Genomic DNA, 14,102 nt, shown 5'->3' with positions numbered 1-14,102 from the left:
AATAATTTTCTTTTAAATTTTATTACTACAACTAAATAACAAAAAAAAATATTATTTTCCACAACAAATAAAAACAAGGTTAACAAATTATTTTAAAAGTAAAATGCTTCTCAGTAATCGCAAAAACAGGATATGCAAATTTTCCAGAGATTGGAGTTCACCAATTTAGGCAGAGTTCGGAGAAAGAGCAAGAAACAAATTACAGATGGATTATGCGTGGGTTCATAAAAAGCTAAATATATATGTATTGGGCAAAAGAAGGTTCCAAGGCCCAAGACAAAGTTCCACCCAATTGGCCTACAGGTATGGGTTCCACACCACTGGATTTCAACAACTACAAGGCAGCTTTGTAATTATTACTTTCAATTAAAGCAAATTTTATTTATCAATCACAGAATTTCTATAATTTCTTTGATGCTCAATTTACACTTGCCCTTTTTTTTCTCTAAATATATTTTTTTTTCTTACAGATATATATTTTCACTCAGAGATCTCACTCATATGAACAAGGATGGAAATGAGTACTACCCATGATTTCAGCAATTGCTATTTCTATATATCAGAAAATTATGAGATAATTCACCACTAAAGGTAAGAAAGAAAAGGAAAAGTAAGAGCACATTATTACTGGTGGGTATTCAGAGGACAAAGAAGGGGGCTCCATAAAAATTCCTTACAGAGACCAAGTAGTGGATGGGGATGATGAGCACTAGAATGAGTGGGACTTTTAGCATTAGCAGGAACTGGAACGTTGACATCTCAATTTGGACTTAGCTCTTTTAGCAGTAGACAGTAGTATTTTCTTCTATCTATTTAGGAGTTTGCCAAGCACATTTTCCCATATGCCAAATCATCATCATCTTCTTCTTCTTTCCTTGGAACTGGGAACCTAATTAGCAGAAAGTAAAATTGGAATAAATTCTAGGCTTGATTACTATTCATTTCAACTGAATATTCGAAGAAAAGAAGCAGAAGATCAAATATCTTGATACATTGCATGCATCCTCAAATTGATTAGTACACTCTGTGCGAATCCAAAATTATGCTTCTACACATCAAATATCACTTTCAAAAACATAAACAAAAGTATGAAGACTGAGGACCATCCCTACAACGCCAGATGTACGGATATTGGGGAAGTAAGCATAAGAAGACAAGCAGAGAATTTGATTTTGATCAAACATCTTTTTAGTGATGTTTTGTGCCTGTTCTGTTGGCTGGGGTTGATTTGGTTCTTCCTTTAGTGAAGATTTTGGAGGGGTCACATGGGCATGGCTCTAAAAGGCAAAACATAAAAAGGCCACTTTGAGCTGCTCACCCTCTTTCTGGCTTGGAGTTTCTGCTTTCTCTCTCTCTCTCACTGCATATATACACCATTGCCACCAAATGCTTTACATTTTTATTTTCACCAATGAACTTCAAGTAATTTGCACATGATGTAAAGCAAAAACAAATGTTTCTTTTATCCTGAAATAAACAAAAGAGCACTGAAAGATTAAAAAATGCAGAATCTTTACCTCTGCCTATCAATTATCTAAGCTTAGTCTATAAAACTACAATAATTTGTCATAAAATTTTACTACATCGTAGGGTGAATTAACAGCTAGCAAATCAGATGCATTTAGCAAAATTTTAAGTACCAGCGTGCATAGAAATTTACATATTCACCTAGCCTAACCCTTGAAGAAACAACTGTCTTGATTCTTGAACCATCTTCATGTCATATGCTAATTACTCTTTCTTAGTTCATTTCATACCATTTTTAATTCACACATGGTTTCAAATAACAATGTAATGACCGTTATTTACAGGTTTGGAAGGGTCCGTTACGTGATACAGTATTATTTACAAGAAAATCTGGAGTTGCAATTGTAACAGCTATTATGACCGTTACATAACGGTAATAGCCGTTATTTATTGTTACGTAACTGTGTATTCTCTCTTCCATAGTCGCTATATTTCTCTTATTCTCTCAAATTTTCATCAAATTTCTTCTTTCTTTTACAAAATCTTTCCCTTATTGTTTGCTAAGTTAATATCATCATGAAATATCTCTATTCTAGCTATAAATTATTTAATGCTAATAATATCTAAACATGATAAATTTAATGTTTTTATTTAATGTAGTTATGTTTATTATATAACTGTATATCTTAGTTTTACTTGTATCTACCAATATATAATTATTTTATGAACTTTGTAAAATTTTCAAAAGAATTTACATAGCACCAAGTTGTTACTATTACGTTACGGCTGTTACAGCTTGTTTCCATTACATGCGACTAAGACCAAAAATGCGACCACGACTGTGATTTGAAATCATAGTGTCACATACCCCTTTGACAACTTCAAGTTGCACTACTCATGTTTTGACTCCATGGCAGGAAGCACCCTTACTTCAAAATGGATGCGCTTTCAAGGAGGCCAGCTTACTCATTGATAAAAGATCTCCTAGATCACAGAAAGAGGTTTTGAAATTCGTGCCCCAGCTTGAATATTAATCTTGTCAAGGCAGCATCTACAACTGTGTCAGAATGCACTATATTCCGATCATCTTTTCTGATGATTGAGCTAATCTTTCCGTAACAACTTTGTTGTCACTGAATTGATACAGTAAAATTGTACCACAAGTGGCCAACATTATGTAGCCACATAACACAGATTATCTTTCAATGTTAGTCTTCTTTTCCCTTTGTTCTTTTAAAAAAAATATTATCCTAAGTAATCAATCAATCGCACGACCCCAATTATATCTCCACTTGGCCACACAGCCTCTCAAGTGCTAACTGCTCAAACACCATCACATGGAGTATAGTAGATTATCGAGCCAAGTATCATAGAGACTATGCCACCAAATTCTAGACATCATAGGCATTCCCAAATGTATATAAGCAATTACATGTAAATCATAATTTTATTTTCTCATTTCCAATTCAACATACTTCACAGAACCCTATTTTAACATCTATCCATGTTTAATTACAGCACATCAACATAAAATTCATCAGCCATTCACTTGACTTGAAACTTGCAGTCTAAGAGCCATCAAATTATGCAGCTGATTGTTCATGAGCAAAAATCAATTAAGTTACCGGTCACTCACTGAGAGTTGAGATAACTCTCATTCAACCATTTTAATATGCAACATTTTATCTACATGAAAAGATTATTGGCAGTTATCCACTCTCCATTTTCATTTTTGTTTCAAACAATGTTTATGGATGCAAACACAACAAGGAAATCTACACAGCCAACAGAGAGAGAGATTATGATAGAATTGCCAAAAAAGAAGAAGAAAAGTAGGTTTCCTAATTGAAAAAAGAAGTTTGCATAAGGAAAATATACACAATTTAAAATTTTATTCTTATTTACCAATTTGCCACAGCAGCAGCAACACAGCAAATCACAACAAATATAGTGGCAATAAGAAAGCAATCTGAAAATTTATATTGATCATATAAATTACTGTCTTTGTGAGAGAGTTAGATGAATGAGAAATCAAAACAGTAATAGACTTATTCAACCTAACTTACAGAAAAGAGAATTTGAATGGCAGCTTCAAATCTAAGCAAAGTAGGTCATGAGCATGATGCTTTTCCTTCAGATTGCAGAAGAGACAAGGAATAGTGAAGGATCTCTGAAGGCTCACTGGATATATTGAATTTTGCAAAAATGATGATGAATCCAACACAAACCTGCATGTTGAATATATAAAAACGATTTTCCATCAAATCAATAGAAAGAAATCTTCTGATTATCTAATATCAAATAAGAAGCAATTATGTATGACTAATCATTGTTTGTAAGGCATATCATTCAACAATAAAATACATGAATTATAAACAAAGAAGAGGCTCAGTTTGCACTGAACAAGAGCTCCACATGACACCCATAGCCCAAGTTAAAATCTGGAAGGATTTGGATAAATAGCTTGATGCATTAAATGAGTAGACTGTTCTACAAACTTTGTTCATTTGGTTTATCAAGAGATGTTTGAGGAGCTGGTACAACTATCATTTGCTTCTTTATTTCGAAGAACTTAAGGAGGGAGAGCCTTGGTGCAACACAGTAATCTTTTCATAGGGGATCAGTGCGTGGAAGATAAAAAGGAACAAGAGGGCCCTTTCCTAGCTCCATCACTACTGCAACATTAGAGTTGCTTTTCCATGTTTTGGTATTGTTACTTATTTTGGAGTTCAAACTTCAAATCAATCACTAAAGATTAAAAAAAAAGAATTCCTTTCTTAACAACATTTCAACTCTCTACTCTCAAAAGAATTTTTTAAAAAAAAAAAGGCAAATACCACTAAAGAAGGAAAGGAGAAGAGAAAAGAAGATGACAAATTCCTATCTTAATAAACTTCCTATCTCATTCTACGATTAAACTTAAAAAAAAAGTAAAAAAAAAAAAAAAGAAAAATTCTAGTTAACATTATCAATATTAATATTAAAAATTTCTAGTAATCCAATTAAACTCAAATTGTATTTTTTGAATTTTTTTATAATTAAGAGATGTTATTTATAAATGATCTTCTCTGTCAACACAATTATCATCCGTAAACTTCAGCTGTTTTGCTGTTAGAATTCTCTGGTATTCCCCTATTTCCACTAATAGACATCTAGAGCGATTTAGTTGAAACAGAGGTGTGATTAAGGTTGGGAGGATGGTGCTGTCCCTCTTAAGCTAGGCCCTTCCCCATAAGGGCCCACAACCAGGGCACAAACAAAAGTTGCAACAGTTGTTCTGAGCAAAAGCACATGAGACTACAAATGCGAGATTAAAGGAATGGAAAAGAGCTCGACTCTGGTCAATGAAAATCCATTAATGATTTCTCCATATCCCAAGCCCATAGTAGAATATCACCTTGAGATCCATTATCCCCTTAATGCAGTTCACTATTCATATTGCTATTCCTTAAAATTAATAATACCATCAAATAAATGCCTAAATGGCAGGCACAACAATTTCCAAAAGAATTATAAGTGGAATAGAATAGTGTAGACATGCAATGAATAAAAGTTCCTGCAAAACCATTTCAAAAGAGACATGACAGTTAATGGATCCCTTCCTGCAGCTTCTTTGACCATCTAACTTGTTTTTGTTGATTTATCTTGCACAAATGAAAAGCATTATTTTAATTAGGATAAAATATGGTATTTTCTACTTTCCACTCTATATCATCTACATATGCTCATTGCATTTAAGACAAATGCTTCCAAAAGGTAATAGGCATACCATCCCTTAATGTCTTGTTCCGTAGATTTGTCCATGTCCTTAACTATAGCTTTCAGTACTAATACACGTTACAAAATCAACAGGTTAATATTAATATTCTGCATCATGTCACCCTGTACTTTAGGCAGGAGAAGATAAAAGCTTGATTTCTTTCTTTTGCTCATGGGGCAAAGATATCAGTGCCCATCCTATCTGTACAATGAATAATTTGTAGATCCACATAAGAGTGCAGCTATTGCAGTCAACTTTTTCATGGTAAGATAAGAGATTTTAGTCTTGAACATACTGCAGCTTCTAAATTTAGTCATGCACTAAGCATTTTGATCCCCCTTGAAGCTCAAATATAGTTATTAAAGATGCAAGGCACACTAACGTGCAAATGAATCCTGCAGCCTAGGCACAAGGTGCATGTGTGCGCCTGAGTGACATGAGGCTCAAGAAATTAAAATTTAATAAACATTTAAAATTATGATCAAGATGTTAGCGCTATTTAACCTAATTGACTAAACTCAAAAAGTTTCTAGAGTTTCTTCTGCTGAGCAACAAATGTAATCTTTACATTTAATCCCTTGTAATCTTCATTTTTAATCGTATTTATGTGTTAAGATACAACATTATTGCACTTTAGATCCTTGTTAAATTATAAAATAATTTAGTTCCCTAAAATATTTTTGAAACAATGGAGACAAAAGTGCATATTCGGCTAAACCTCAGGAGTTCTTAGTATTTTACTTTTTATATTTGGTGTCAGAGGTTGTTATCTTTTCTGCAGTGTTTCAATCAAACTGTAGTTAGATAAAATCTTTTAGCACAGTGCTACTTGGCTTTGTATAAGGGCATAAGAATGGATTATGTGATCAAGGAAAAGGAAATTTAAGAATCACTTCCATTCAATTTTTATTTTTGATAATGAAGTTTTAGCAAATTTTTCCACTCAGAAGTTTTATTTAGTTCCCATTTTGTATATTTCTTTCAGGAAAAATGAAGCTTTTTCTTTGGTGTATTACCATTAGGGAAGCTTTATCTATTAGAGAGTTATTTTACTTGGTGATTTATTTATGTAAAGTGATTAACACCAACTTGGTGTTCATTGGGAATCATCGTACTTAAAGAGTACTAATCTGAATAGACAAACAAGAAAGAGGTGATGAGTCTATAAACACCAAAGTAATCTAGTTAATAAACTCGCCTTTGGTTTGAAGGCATTTGTGCTAGTAGTGCAATCTCCCTTCTTCCTCTCTTTCTACTCCTTGATTTTCTGCATGAGGTCCAGAATACTTGCAACTTCTTCACATTAAATTTTAAACCTTTTCCTTTTTTTTTCTCATCCCAAATCTTAATTATGTACACCGCAAACCTCAATAACAGCCTTTCAAGCTAGTACATAGAAACCGACAAAGGACAGCCACAGAAAGCCAGATTTTCTTAGCATTCAGGATGTTCCAGCAAGCTAAGTCTCAGATTTCAGTAAGACAGTCACTCCTTCATCTTTCTATCACTTATTTGATCTTCAATCAATCTCTGAATCCAAGGCCCTTTATTATCTAAACCAAAACCTAAAAGGTTTTGCCCATCATAATGGCATTAGTGCATAGACTGCCCAACCTGATCTACATCAAAGCTGTTAATCTGTTCACACCAAAGTATGGGAGATCAAATTATGTCTTTCAAGCCTTATGCATTTGCAAAATTTTTGAAATGAGAAGAAAGAGGATGCCCCTTCCTCACCCAAATTCAGTGCAACAAATTTCAAACCTTTGGTTCACAGTAAAGCTACTTTGTGTCAACACAGTTTACAATTGACAAAGAATTTACATAACTTCAAAATAGCAAATTGCTCAAAAGTAAATCAATTTTAATTCCCATCTGTCCGTGAAGATACAAAAAATTGCAGCTTGTTCTTTCACCTTTACATTGGCCATTATTTTATTGCAGGCCTTGTAGTTAAGAAGCCAAGAGCATTAGCAAGAAGAGGAGACTTAGGATAAAAATGTTACTCTCTTTGTAGCACTATCATGTCTATTTGATATTGTCTCAAATCCACAATTGTGCAATTTTCGGGGAGGAGATATCTCTTAATTGTAGTTACAACAAATAAACACACAACAGTTACTAGCCTCGATGTTCATACAAAGCCAAACAGAAACTTTGATATAACCAGATGACTCAAATACAAATCAGCACATTTGAAATATGTAAACTTGTATTGAATAGCAAACCATCCTGACAATGAAAGAACCGGGTTAAGAAGCTAACCTGCCCATTTTTGGTTTCAACAGACAAACTAAGTCTTCATTTGAGCAGCTGTCCTCCTTTCTGTCAATAAATTCCCCTTGCTCTTAAGAGAAGTCAACCTATCTCTGTTAGGATCTTTTGATTGCAGTTTGTCATTGGTCATGCCATGGTGTTTCTGAACCAACCTTTGCCTTCAAGCATACCTAAAAGGCCCTCTTGCATTCAAATTCTTCTTCCTACTCCCTCTTGACCCACTAGATGGGGCATTTCTAAGAGCACATGTCTTACTCTAACCTTCCTCCTCATCCTCATCATCATCATCATTGTCAAAATCAGAATACATATCATTCACCTCCATTTTATCCCAGCTATCATCTTTGTCTCTTTGTTCTTAGAATCAGGGACTGACTTCATCTCTTGTTTAGTTCCACCAGGCACACCAATTGCTTTTTTATCTTCAGTGACAGTGTTCATGAGATGAATATACCGACTCCTAATACTCATCGGTGGATTCTTCTCTAGTAGCAATCCCCTCTTATAGGCCTCCCTCAAAACCACAGTATCAGTTCCCATTTTACTCAACAAGTAAAAATATCCCTGGATGGTGAAGCAATGCTCTCTTCAATCTTGACCGGATTCCCAACCACTATCCCCAACACAATAATGTCTCAGACTAAGAACTTCGTGCAAAATCCAACCCCCAACAACACAAACCCCCCCCCCCCCCCCCCCCCCTCCCTACTTGTCAGATTCATAAGTACGAGGCTGAAGGTGCGCTGCATTCTCATATGGAGAAATATAATGCAACTTTTGCCAATCATCAAACCATTTCTTCAACTGCTTATCCATCTCAAAGCCCTTTGATAATTGCATAGGGAAAGCAATATGCTTTCCCTTCTTGTAATCCATTTTCCCTCTCATCGCCTCTTATCTATGAACGAAATAGCCAATTCATTACTCCAACAAACTAGCTCCAATTCCAAATCTGAATCCAACCCATATGACAAATTTTTATTTCCAACAACTCGAAAACAGTCAGGAAACTCAGGAACTATACTTTTTGCATAATCTTCAGGTAAACCCAAATCCCATTTTATGTCACCCAGAATCCTCAATGGTATTTTATTAATTCGCGAAACCATTAACACTTTGGTTTGGAGAGGTAGAAGGAGGAAATGTAAACAAAAAACTACATGGCCAATTATTTTACGCATGGAACACTAAAAATAATAGTGTTAAGCTAGTTCGAGCCGGACAGACTCAACCCTTCACCACCAAATCATTTATAGTCTTTGGATCATAGATCATACTGTTGATTTATTTCAATTAAGAGTCTCTTCACATATTTTATATATCCTTTCAAACACAGAGTCCACTCCTATAATTATTCAGATTCAAGGATAGTTATCTAGAGATGAGTTAGTAAAATTAATTTTAAAATGGCTAATCAACTATGAGAAGCTTCATAACAATTCTCATTAGTAATTTTTCACACTATAATGATCTCTCCTATCATAAAAAGGAGAGAAAATATTTCTGTACATGCATTCATGATAAATGGAGTATCTGTTTACAATGATAAAATCAATGAATATTTTATTAGGGATGTTCTTGAATCAGGAATACGTGATGAATGTTGCAATTGCATCCATGAAATGAAGAATATGATAAGTACCGCCATAAAAGATGAATAGTGCCAAAAAGAGTCTCTTCATGTTAGACCTATAAGCCACGAAGAAATTTTTCTCCAGATTCTGGCTCTTGAGATTGCTGAACTAGAATCTATATCATCCGAGATACTAATTTTTAAATATTTATGCTGTTTTTTTATGCTCCTCCACTCAACCAGTTACTCTAATTCCTTTAGTCCAAATTTATGTTCTTCCATCAAAATATGAACATTGTTTCTGTGATTGGATTTATTGATGCTAGCAATCATAAAAGCATGATGAATCTACAGTTCTTCTTGAAAAAGCTTGGATTTCTCATTCTAAATATTTTTGTTCAGCAGATAGAAATCTTTTTTAGTTTTTTTTTTAATAAAAGATTAGGAGAGTGCGATTCGCACTTAAATTTAGCATGAAGGATTGATATTTCTTTTTAATAACTAGACTAAGTCAAATTAGGTAAATGTTGAATAGTTTATTAAATTTATGTTGTTTGAGTTGAAGATGTGGAAAAATAAGATCAATATTAAAATTACTAAAATAACCTTATCAGGTGTGTGTATATATGATTGCACATAATTGTTATAATAATATTAGAATAGTTACATACATGCAGGCAATAACTATAATTGGTATATATTTATACGTGTTACTTGGTCTTATATGATCCCCTGTTAAATGAATACTAATTTTAAATTTATAAAATTATTTTCATAAAATATATAAATATTATTTTTTTACAATAGTGTTTATATATAATTAATTATTTTCAATGGCACATTATATGAATATACATACTTTGATACATCATTCAAAAACTTCTGTCGACAATTTAAATATTAAATAATTGTCTTCAATATAAAAAGTCCAAAATAAATATTTAAAGTACTAAAATCAACTCCTACTTTATTTTATATCCACACAAGCCACAAAATATAATCTTATTTGCAAATCTTATATCATGAGCAATAGTTCTACTATCAATTCACTAATTACCTGGTGCATTGTCATTATTCATCCTTTGTAGCAATAAGTCTTTAACCAAGCAAAACTCTTAACATCTTTGGCTTTTTCATAAGAAAGAGATATGAAGTAAATAATTTGTAATACTCTTTACCCGTCTACAGTGTAGCCGAGTAAGGCATACTACATTCTGTACCGGAGCATCTTATCTTGTCTTATTATATTTTCTGATAATTAAATTAAATTTTATTAATTTAAGTTCACTCATTCAATCGGAGAAACCGACGGAGTTTCCCCTAATTTATTAACAATTTAACGATTTTCCACCTATTTAAAATCTCAATAATAATTTCAAATATATAAAATTTTCACAATCTCAAACATCATCCCATATTTTTCAAACAATCATTTGATCTCCATTCTCAATCCAAATCCATAATATCATTCATGCTCAATTTCACAAATGAAATATTCAAATTTCATTAATTTACATAATTGACAAATAATTACATGAATTCATAATTTACATGATAAAATTAATGTCTGGATGCAAAATATAAAATCACTAATAAAGTCTAGCGGTCCTACCAAAATGCACTGCAGAGGATGGTGACACTGAACTTTAATACAGATCTGGACTCCCAAAATCTCAGTCCAAGGTTTACCGGGCTATTTTCCTGATCTCCAGTACCTACGCGTGGCAAAAAGTGACGCGCTAAGCATAATGCTTTGTAACATTCCCACTGTACGTATTCTGTACGTTCTATTCCTCCAGTGGCCAAATAACAATCTAGGCAAGTTAGGATGTTTGGAACTACACTTCGGTGATAGTGAACAGACATATAATAATGAAATAAATAAAAAGAAAATACAAGAAAAATCAAAGAAAAATGAAAGAGAGAAAATGAAGCTAAGTTAAACAGAGGCACCTCGATGGTGACTACACTGGAAGGCGGGAACCCTCGGAATTTAATTTTGAGGCATAAATAAAGATTTATTGAAATGTAATTGACACTAGAAATATTAAAGAAAAATTAATAAATTAGTACAAAGAAAAACGAAAAATCGAGAAACAGACAAAAATCGGTGTTACTGAAAAATCGAGAATATAACCCGAAGTGGGGCATTTTAGTCATTTGACACCTAGAGTTGCCTTTTGACCTCAATGTCCATTAAAAATAAATGATATTACACTTTATAAATGTCATGAAAAATTAAATGGTGGTACATTATGTAAATAGTAAAGGAAATGAGATAAATGTGCAAATTAAGAAAATTGGAATAATTAAACATTAAGTTAAAGTGAGTGCTCCACTAACTCAAGGCTTGGGACACTTAATTAAGTCATTTTGGACAGAAATTCAGTCCATCTTCTTCCTCCCAAATGACCAGCCGAATTGATCCTCCCAATACCTCCATGGAAGTCCACCATGGCCAAACTCCCTCCATCACCATGCACCATTGATCAAGCCATCCTTTCCTCTTGATTCCTTCATTAAAGCTTACCTACTTACCTTGGGAAAGATATTGGCAACAAGAAAAATAAGATTTGATAAAGTTTTGATAAGCTTCAAAAGTGGTAAGTGTCCAAAACCTCTCCCTTGCTTTAGTAAACCTTGTGTTTAGGTTGAGGTGAGTATTTTGGTGAAGAGAAATGAAGAAAATCTTGAGAAATAAAATGGTCCATTTTTGGCAGCCATGAATATATGTTGTAGTTGAATTTTTCTTACCTCTAATGGATGGAAACTAAGGTTGAATAACTTAAATGGAGGAAGTAGTAAGTTAAAATCTAAGTATGTGTATGTAGTGCTTGAATTAAGGGTGTGTAATGAAACCTTAATGCTTTGGGCAAACTGCCATATTTGGCAGTCTATTAAACCATGAATTTGTGTGTGAACATGTAGTTATTAATGAAATATGCTAATGTTAAATTGTGGGCAACAAGTGTAAGTGATATTGAAGTATGATTATGTTAAAGTGTATGTGTAATATTGACATTGAGATATGTTGAATTTTGGTGGAAGTGAATGTTGAACTTAATGGTGAATCGTGTGCATTGAGCACTTGAATATTCTGCCCAAAATTGTTGCTGGAATTGTATACAATGTATATATATATATATATATATATATATATATATATATATATATATATATATATATGGAAGTGTTATTGATTGAATATTGAAGTAATGAGGAGGAGAAGGAATATCAAATCAAAAGTGTATGTGCTTTGTGCAGGTTGTGTATTGAAGGCAGTACCTAAATTAGGCCATAAGTGCCAAACTACGAACCCAATTGGTATGAGGCTAATAAGGGGTGAAACTAGACATCAAATAGGCCAACTTTCATGTAGAAATGTTACCAAAATTCTGCCTAGAAACTGACCTTAAAAATGACCAAATCCGGATTAGCAACCTTGCAACCCATATTTTTGACCATATGAACAGTAGTCCTTGGGATGACCATAACTCACTCAAAACAGATCCAATTGACCTGAAATTTTTACCATTGTTAGTTTAGACATAGATCTACAATTTTTATGAAGACACCAAAGCCCAGAAATGGCCAGAACCAAGTCAAATGGCTTGCACAATTTCGGGTACAAAAACTGCCGAACCAAAAGTGACCTAAAATTGACCAAATTTTGCACTAAAGGTGCAATCTGTCCAGTTTTAGTAAATTGACCATATCTTGGTCTATACAACTCAGAATGATCTGAAATTTTGCCCCACGTACAATAAGACATAGAGCTACAATTTTGCTTCTTTGACCAGAATCTAAAAACTAAGAGAAATAGGACTTTAAGCTAGACCAATCTAGCACACAAAAATTAAGAATTTGACATCTTACATACAATGATGCTTGAAGCATTTTGGCAATGAATGCCAACTTATAAAAATGTTAAATTGCACTATATTGGCAGCATATTGAGATATAAATTGTGACATATTGATGCTAGAAACAACTTATCCATATTACCTAAAAAAGGTCAACATATGCATTAACTTGTGAATTATATAATAGTTAGCAAACTCCAAAAATTGAAGAATTAAACAATTAATTTATAATGTGCTCTAGTTTGCCTAGTTGACTAGTACGGATAGGTTGGCATGCCAATAAGATTCTGACAGCTGTTTTGTAAATGGCTTCATGCCATACTGTGTTTCTACGGCTTATTATGCCGCACTGTGACTTTAATAGCCTATGGCTATACATATTGTGTATTTATTCTTGGCTTATCACCAAATTGACTATATGGCTTCTTAGCCACACTAGTTGCACACTGGGAGACACTTTATGACCGATGGTGTGACGGCCCGAGGTACTAGGTACGATATCTGCTTTATCGATATAAGCTACATGGGCAGTAATTCAAGTATTATTAAATTCAAATAGCTAAATCCAGTCTACTGACATATAGTACCACAAAAAATTCGTAAACACTTTATTTACTTTATTTTAGTGTATATTTCTTTATATTTGGCACCACTAAGCAAAATTGCTTAGCGCGTTGCTTTTGTAACGCTTAGGTATTGGAGACACAGCTATGGAGCCGGTGAGACATCCAGAGTCGAGTCATGCATTGCATACAAGGTAGGACTTAGGATATCTTGTATTTTGTACTTTTGTTGTACCTTTAAAATTCGGCCTTGTATTTTGTAATATTATGAAAGCTTTAAAGTTTGTAATATCTTGTACATATTAAATAACATGGAAATTTTCTGAATATAATTGAATTATTATGGACTGTATTATGGAACTGTTTAATGACTGTAAAAGTCTATTGACTTTACTGAGAAATAGAGACTCTGAAATGTTTAATATTTTGATATTATCATATTAAACTGTTTTCAATAGGTTTGGAAGGACAGTTTATCGAAAATACAGATGGTACCTTGCCAAATTTTTATTACCATTTTTAAACCACTAATTTTATTAAAGTGTGAAAATAGAACCAATATGCTATGAATAGCACATAAAGACTTCTTAAAATCAAAT

General features: G+C 33.2%; 1 pseudogene; it reads right to left on the bottom strand.

The window, feature by feature from the left end:
• Positions 1–7,465: 7,465 nt before the first annotated feature.
• LOC131174724 (protein WHAT'S THIS FACTOR 9, mitochondrial-like) lies at positions 7,466–8,613 on the bottom strand (annotated as a pseudogene).
• Positions 8,614–14,102: the final 5,489 nt, after the last annotated feature.

This window comes from Hevea brasiliensis, chromosome 16 (genome assembly GCF_030052815.1).
Source record: "Hevea brasiliensis isolate MT/VB/25A 57/8 chromosome 16, ASM3005281v1, whole genome shotgun sequence".
NCBI lineage: Eukaryota > Viridiplantae > Streptophyta > Magnoliopsida > Malpighiales > Euphorbiaceae > Hevea > Hevea brasiliensis.
The sequence above is the reverse complement of the archived record's forward strand: the minus strand, read 5'-3'. Positions and strand labels throughout refer to the sequence as shown.